This window comes from Macrobrachium nipponense, chromosome 46 (assembly GCF_015104395.2).
Source record: "Macrobrachium nipponense isolate FS-2020 chromosome 46, ASM1510439v2, whole genome shotgun sequence".
In the NCBI taxonomy this organism is placed as follows: domain Eukaryota; kingdom Metazoa; phylum Arthropoda; class Malacostraca; order Decapoda; family Palaemonidae; genus Macrobrachium; species Macrobrachium nipponense.
Genome location: NC_061106.1, coordinates 36,770,094 through 36,777,335, shown reverse-complemented (window position 1 = coordinate 36,777,335; position 7,242 = coordinate 36,770,094). Strand labels below are relative to the sequence as shown.

At 37.6% G+C, this 7,242-nt stretch overlaps 1 protein-coding gene across 1 annotated transcript in view; it reads left to right on the top strand.

The window, feature by feature from the left end:
* Window positions 1–405: 405 nt before the first annotated feature.
* Window positions 406–7,242, top strand: part of LOC135214914 (phospholipid phosphatase 2-like) — a 73,134-nt gene continuing 66,297 nt past the window's right edge. Inside the window, exon 1 of the mRNA XM_064249385.1 lies at window positions 406–616. The gene's annotated coding sequence lies outside the window, so the exon portion shown is untranslated. The remainder of the gene's footprint in view (window positions 617–7,242) is intronic.

Here is a 7,242-nt window from a genome sequence, read left to right as displayed (position 1 = left end):
AAAGAAAACATTTCATGGCAGGTGCAGTCAGTGATTATTTCACCAATGTATCGGGAAAAAAAGTTGTGGTTTCCTCGAGTGTCTTTGCAATAGTACACATGAAAATAGATATACCACAAAAAGGCATAAACGGTCGTTTAAACTGACAATATTGCATGTAAGATTCTCACTGACATACATTTTCTTGCGGTAGAAGGGGATAAAAACAGCCATGGATCGGAACAAATGGCAAGCTATAAAAGAATACCACTTGACAGAACGTTAACACAAACACACACACACAGAGAGAGAGAGAGAGAGAGAGAGAGAGAGAGAGAGAGAGAGCACCATCTCACTAAACAAACGCTCCTCGTGCATCCTGCCTGGCTCTGGCTGCCTCTTTCTCTCAGCGAAGTCAGTCGCTCAGCTCACAGAGTGAGGAGGATACAGAGCGCTCGAACGGACCCTTCATAATCAGTGTTAGTTTATCAGTCGTAACGCGTGGATGTGTGGCAACGAACTCTTGGATCCCTCCTTGCGTTGTGAACGTGGTTTCGCCTGTTACAGGTGCATTGAAGTTGCCTATATCCGAGATGATTATTTTGCGTTTACTCTCCGCTGCGAGATAAAATCCGTGGTGAGTAGTTATTTGTAATTGTTTTATGTAGTCATGACCAAAAGTTTTGTTGTTCATGGAAGAGGGGTGATACAATTGTAGGATAGGCTGTCGGTCTATATGATAACGTTAAAACTTTTTAAGCAAAATTCGTTATAAATGGCATAAATAGGAATGTATCTATTTTAAAAACGCTTTGAACAAAATTCACTGTAACGGTATAAGCAGACATGTAGGTTTCCCATTTCGAAAAACTTTTGAAAGAGATTCTTTAAAATACTTGAATCGCGCGTCCTTGCCGTAAAGGAAAAGGAATTATGGCAAATGTAGGAAGGATAAAAAAAGTGTAACTTCCAAGTCCTGGAGTTTCTAACCATTGTTAGCTTTTAGATCTCCCCACTGGGAATAGTGGTGTAAGGGAGTTTAATTGTAATAGACGTGAGGGCGAGAGAAATCAGTTGATGAATCGCCTGTCCGATTTCTCTCTCCAAACGGCGGTCTTTCTTTTGGACTTCCATTGACTGCATGATGTCCATTTTGTCGTACCGACATGTGTCCTTTGTTGGACGAAAGTTTGGCCTTATTGTTTCAAACGCTTCCCCCGCGTGCTTTGGTTGGTGCCTTTCCTTGAGATTGTAATTAGGCCTTTGATTACCAAAGATAACATGGTAATGGAAGTGGTAAACGAAAGTGTTCAATATTTTATGAGTTTTTCTTTCTTGATTTAGTATGCGTTACACATTTGAAAAGTCTTAGATACAATTCACTACTGCCTAGGCCTATATACATACAATTCACTACTGCCTAGGCCTATACGGCACTTAACAGGCAATATGGGTCTTGTTGATGCCAGTTTATGATGAACTCTCGACACTCGTGTATTTTACATGCAGAGCAATCGTGCGGTTAGCCAGGTGAATGCATCATAAATACGTTTAAGAGGTGAATGTAGGGATTAACTGTGATTTCTGGAATGTGTGAAACAGTTGTCAGCCGTATGGTTGATGAATAGATCGGCTGTTTTGTTTTGTCTGTTCTTTAAAATAAGGATAATTTTCTTAATTGAATTTTCAACAAATGGTGCAGCAAAAATCGTATTTTATGCAGTAGGAAATTTTGAAGGAGGCAGGCGGTTGGGAGGCGGTGGCGGCCTTAGATGGCGGGTACCAATTTGTTTGCCAAGAAGACTATTCTAGTCTGCTAGTTTTCCTGGAATATATTGGGGGAAAATGCCAGCGAGGATTTTTTTTATTTACTTAAAACAGTTTCGCGAGTGGATAGTCGCTTCTCACAATCATATTTATCCAAAATAGTAGTTTCCATTATATATATATATATATATATATATATATATATATATATATATATATATATATATATATATATATTGTTTGTCTATATACATACATAAAATATATATATTATTTATATATGCCCCTGCCTTTGAACAGCTATACATAGTATTGTCTGTTTAGACAAACTAAAAAAAAAGTGCATCTCTAAAGATGAAAAATTCCGGCATGTAATTATATGCTTTAATGATTTGACTTGTTTGTTTGTCAACAACGCTAACTTTTTATATCAGGAAATTATTTTAAACTACACGAGTTACGGGGAGCACTGATTAATTGTTGTAATAAAACTAACATCCAAAATAGATTCCTAGAATTTTATTGTTAAAGAGGACACTGTTAATCATTTCTCGTTCTCTGTGAACCGCACTGGGCACGCTAGCGGGTGGTCTAGGGTTAGATACAGGACAGGGAAGGAAGGAATGATCACATCATGCAATTCTGTAGACCTATGATAGCTGTTACGTGGTGGTCAGTGGATTATAGTCAGTCTTGACCTTGGTTGTGGGAAGATGCCGACGTAGGTGTTGATCAGTAGTGTAAATCTTTTTTACTTGATTTGTGAAATCTAGGGGGAGAGAGAGACACGGAGGACCGGCAGAGGAAAAAGTATTTAATCTTAAGAAGTGTACATACATATTCAGGGGGATCTAGTTAAATAAGATCTTTAAATCTACATAAATTGAGGCCTGTGAAAGATTAATTTTGTATTGTGGCTGATCTCACTCCCAGTGCGCGCCCTTTTACGCTCTCTTGAAAGGTACGCCGAGGGAGAGACTAGTACCATAATTTTTTTTTTTTTTTTTTTTTTTTTTTTTAAGATACCAGGGTTGGAGAAATTGTAATTTTAATTTAATTGAAATGTAATTAATTGCAGAATTTCGTGCAATTGTAATTGAAAATGAAATTTTAGTAAGTAATTTGATTTAGTTAATTACAAGGATGATGTAATTTGTAATTTAATTGTAATAAAATTTGAAGTGGTATGGGTCGGTTTCCATTGTGAGTGATGGGTTCCTTTCAAGAATTAAATTTGCTAATGCCATTAAATACTGTATTAATATGACGTCTGCTCTTCTGTCACTTACACTTCTGGAAATAAATTATGAAACCGTTAGCTCGATTTGCTCGCGTCAATACTGTTTCCTGTGCCAAATTAGCGTTTATTCTCTCACCCAAATCCCTGGTAATTGTCACTAATTGTTAAGTAACTGTAATTATAATTGGTATTTCCAAATGTAATGATAATTGTAATTTAAATTTTTTGAAAGTAATTGTAATTTATATCTTCAAGTGTAATCACTCCAACCCTGGAAGATGTTCCTTTACCCGGCGTTGTTGATTAATCTCATTGTAATAAACCGCTTGGGTCATTGACTTTAATTTTTCACTATTGTTTTGATTAGTGATTTTGGAGAGCTATTTATTTTAAACCTGGTCTTTGAAGCGCAGTCTTTAAAGCCTGACATATCCCCAAGAATGTAACTTTTATATGAGGCAAGATCGTATTAATCTGCTGTTCTTACCATCAAGCACGCTCAGCAGATTATATTCATTTCATCGTGTCATTTGTTTGCCTGCCGTGTCACTTATGCTTAACTGTGGCAGAGAAAAATATACAAGGTCGTTCCCATGCAGTTTATAAAACTCTGTTCTTTGAAAAATCCTTTGTTCCAGTGTTGCATAAGTCGTGAATTACGTAGTGCTGATAAGTCGACTTTGGTGGGTCGCAGTTAGGAAAGAGATGGGCAGAGGATCAGTAATTTCATTCCAAAAGGAGTGTATGTGTGTTTAATTGCCAATTGCAGATTGGAAAATAAAAGTGAGAGAGAGAGAGAGAAAAAAAAAATTCTGAATTTCCAAGTCTTGCTGGAAAGGATATCAACTTTGACCTACTCCGGATACCGTTTTGTTGCAACTTCAGACTCCCCTCTTGGATTATCAAGCCTTTCCATTAAAGAGGTTTCTCTTTAAAGATGGAATGAAAACCATTTTTGCGGACAAAAGTAAATTTCGAGCACTTGTGTGTAGGTGTGTGCGCGCACTTGACCTTCTCTGTCCCTGGCTTATCACTGTACTACCTCGATATATATATATATATATATATATATATATATATATATATATATATATATAAAAGTCATATCACATTACCGTGATTCATATACATACATCGAGCTACAAATGTCCTTTAATATCTAATTCGCTCTACCTCGGAATTAATATATTTTCATAAATGTTTTATGAGATTTGTCGGCTCACTTGGGCGCGAAACCATCGACACCTACAAATCCTGTCGACAAATCTCTTATCGACTAAAAAATTCCCCCTCGGTTAAAACATTTATGAAAATATATTAATTCCGAGGTAGAGCGAATTAGATATTAAAGGACATTTGTAGCTTTGTAGCTCTGTAATATATATATGTATATACATGTATATATATATATATATATATTATATATATATATATACTAGGTCACATTTTACCAGGAAATTATGAAATAGCTATACAAGGGGAGACAAACAGTTTTGTTGCAACTAAGCGTCTTTGTTGCATTAAGTGGATGCAACATGATTCACAACAAAGACGCTTAGGTGCCATTGGGTCACTGTTTATGTTAAAAAGCAAAAACTTAATTTTTTTTTTATCACAAGGGCATTATGTATACTGTTTTGTGCTGTTTGATTAATTATATGAAAAAAACGGGATGGGGTTAATTTTTCGCAGAAATGAATATAAAGTTCTGATAACAGCCATATCGTGTTCGTTTGTGGGCCCAAGCCAGTATTTGTAAGTTACCTTATCGTGCTGCGTTCCGCGCGACTGGCTGAGTGAGAGACACTTTGATTGGGTCGCCGTATGTGGAGAAAAAAGAAATCATATTTTTGGGAAAGATCGCTTGGTCAACTTCCGTCATTTTTTTGGCCGGATTAAAGTCACAGCGGTGACTTGGGTAGCAACGCCCACGTGACGCAGAGTTTTGGGTGGGACGGGAGGGGTGTCAAGGAGGCGAACCAAGGCAGCCCTTTTGAGGTCCTTGCTCTTAGCAGAGCAGAGGAGCTGTTTATTCTGCCTAGGCAAGGAATGGCTAGGCATGAGAGGAAGCATCCCGTGTCTCCTTGGTGGCTATACTTAGATTGTTGCTAAGTAGAAGTAAATGGGTCCAGTAGCAGAGGTGCTTTAGTAGTACTGGCGGATTTATAGATGTCGAGGCTTGGATGCGCCGCTGCAGTTAGTTTTTATTGCAAGATCGTCGATAAGAATGATGCGCTGTCTTGCAGTCGTTACTATGTCACTTTTATTTTAATCGACAGAATCTTTCCTTGGGAATAATGATGCTTGGTAATACGAATTTCATTTATTGATGTCATGCGAGCAATTAATTGTGTATGTTTTGCTGCGATAAATTCACAGACGTGTGAACTGTACATATTTGACGTCTGTAGACAACATGCGGATGAGTATCGCCTGAAAATAGATAGTAATAACAATAACCATAAGGTCGCTTGCACAAGATAGCACTTAACGATAACCTTTAACAAAGCAAAATGCTGAGATGCATTTTTTATATAAATAAATGATGCAACGGAGTGAACATTAAAACAAGAATTACTTAACCGCAACTAATATATAATGAGACGTGGCTGTTTGAACACATGTAATTATAAGATAACCAGAATAAACATCAAAGCGAGAATCACATTTATTTTCAAGGCATGATATTGCTGACTTTTTATCACAACCAAGGTTAGATTCTGCATGCTTCGCTTTGAAGTTCCCGATAATTACCCTGAACGACTTGCCTTATAAGGACACGAGATAGATTTCACACCACCATTTTGGGTTTTTATGACTAGGGGGAATAAGCTTTGGTTCAGTCAGTCAATTTTATGCATATTAGGTTGAAAAGAAACTTTAAGTTTTCTAATTCTTACGGGAAATCCTTGCTTTTATTCTTTGATTCGAATTTGAATTAATATTATGCGTTTCACCGATTTTATTGACTTTTACCCTGAGCTCTGTGATAACATGCAAGTGATGATTGTGTATGTAATATGTAGCATTATAATATCCGAGATCAATATTATAATGATAATAACGAAAATTTCATCATCCTCATAGTTATTCTTGATATTGAATTGTCTCTGATTATGCTCCCAGTTGGGGACAACCCGGGTGTCATTTGAAAATAAGTATATAACTTGGTTTTACGGCGGTACAGATCTCGACGAAGATTTAACCAGGTCTAGCTGCGTAAGTAATCTTTATTCCCTGAATAACAACGCACGCGCCTTTACGTGAATCTGCCCTTAATCATAATCCAGTACATACCGTCACTCCACTTCCCTGTTTACCTGCTTATTCTTCTTCTTCTTCTTCTTCTTCTTCTTCTTCTTCACATTTCAGGCGTGAAGCGAGTACCGAAATGCTCCCCAGAAAAAGATACTCGTGGCTTAAATTGAAGATCGACATTTTACAGAACACGGTACCATTTCATTGTCGACAAATTGTGTATTGCTTCTTGTTCTTATGAGTGTACGTTTATATTTATCTATTTATTTTTATGTTTCATACATATGTATATATATGTGTATTTCAAATGATTCAATCTCTGTTAGCACGATGTAGCCCCCTGAAGCAAATCAAATTATTATTATATTATTATTATTATTATTATTATTATTATTATAAGCACTAAGTTAAGTTCCTGAATTCCTCCCCCTCCGCCCTGGAGACTAAGGAACCGTGGAATATTACGAAGCACTTTGGAGCCTTACCACGGTAATTCGACCTCTACTTGAGGCTATCAATGGGAGTCGCTCTAAAACGAAGATAAAAGTAAAAAGCATCGCTGCTCATTTCTTTGCGTCTCTCTCCCTCCTCCCCCTCCCTCTCTCACTCTCTTTCTCTCTCATTGTGTGCATCTGTGTCTCGAAGAACACCAGTTGGGCAATCTTATGCAGCGTGTTAGGGGAAGAGGTCTACCTGCTGCACGTTTCTTTCACGGTGGGTTTGGCCTCCTAATCGTGGGTGACAAGTATTGCTGTGAAACCCAGAGGGCGATTCTGAATTACACGGCTGGATGAGGAGGAGACGAGAGGGAACTGCCATATATACCGGTCCGGCGGTTTCACCCAAGTGGCGCCGCTCGGAGATAATGGAAATCTAACTCATGGCTTAATGGCGATCTTATTTGTACGGCCATAATGAAACCTCAGATAAATGGTTATAAAATTTACGGCCGGTCGCTGTTCCTTCCTTTTTAAGGCTGTCTCGAATTTTTTATTGCG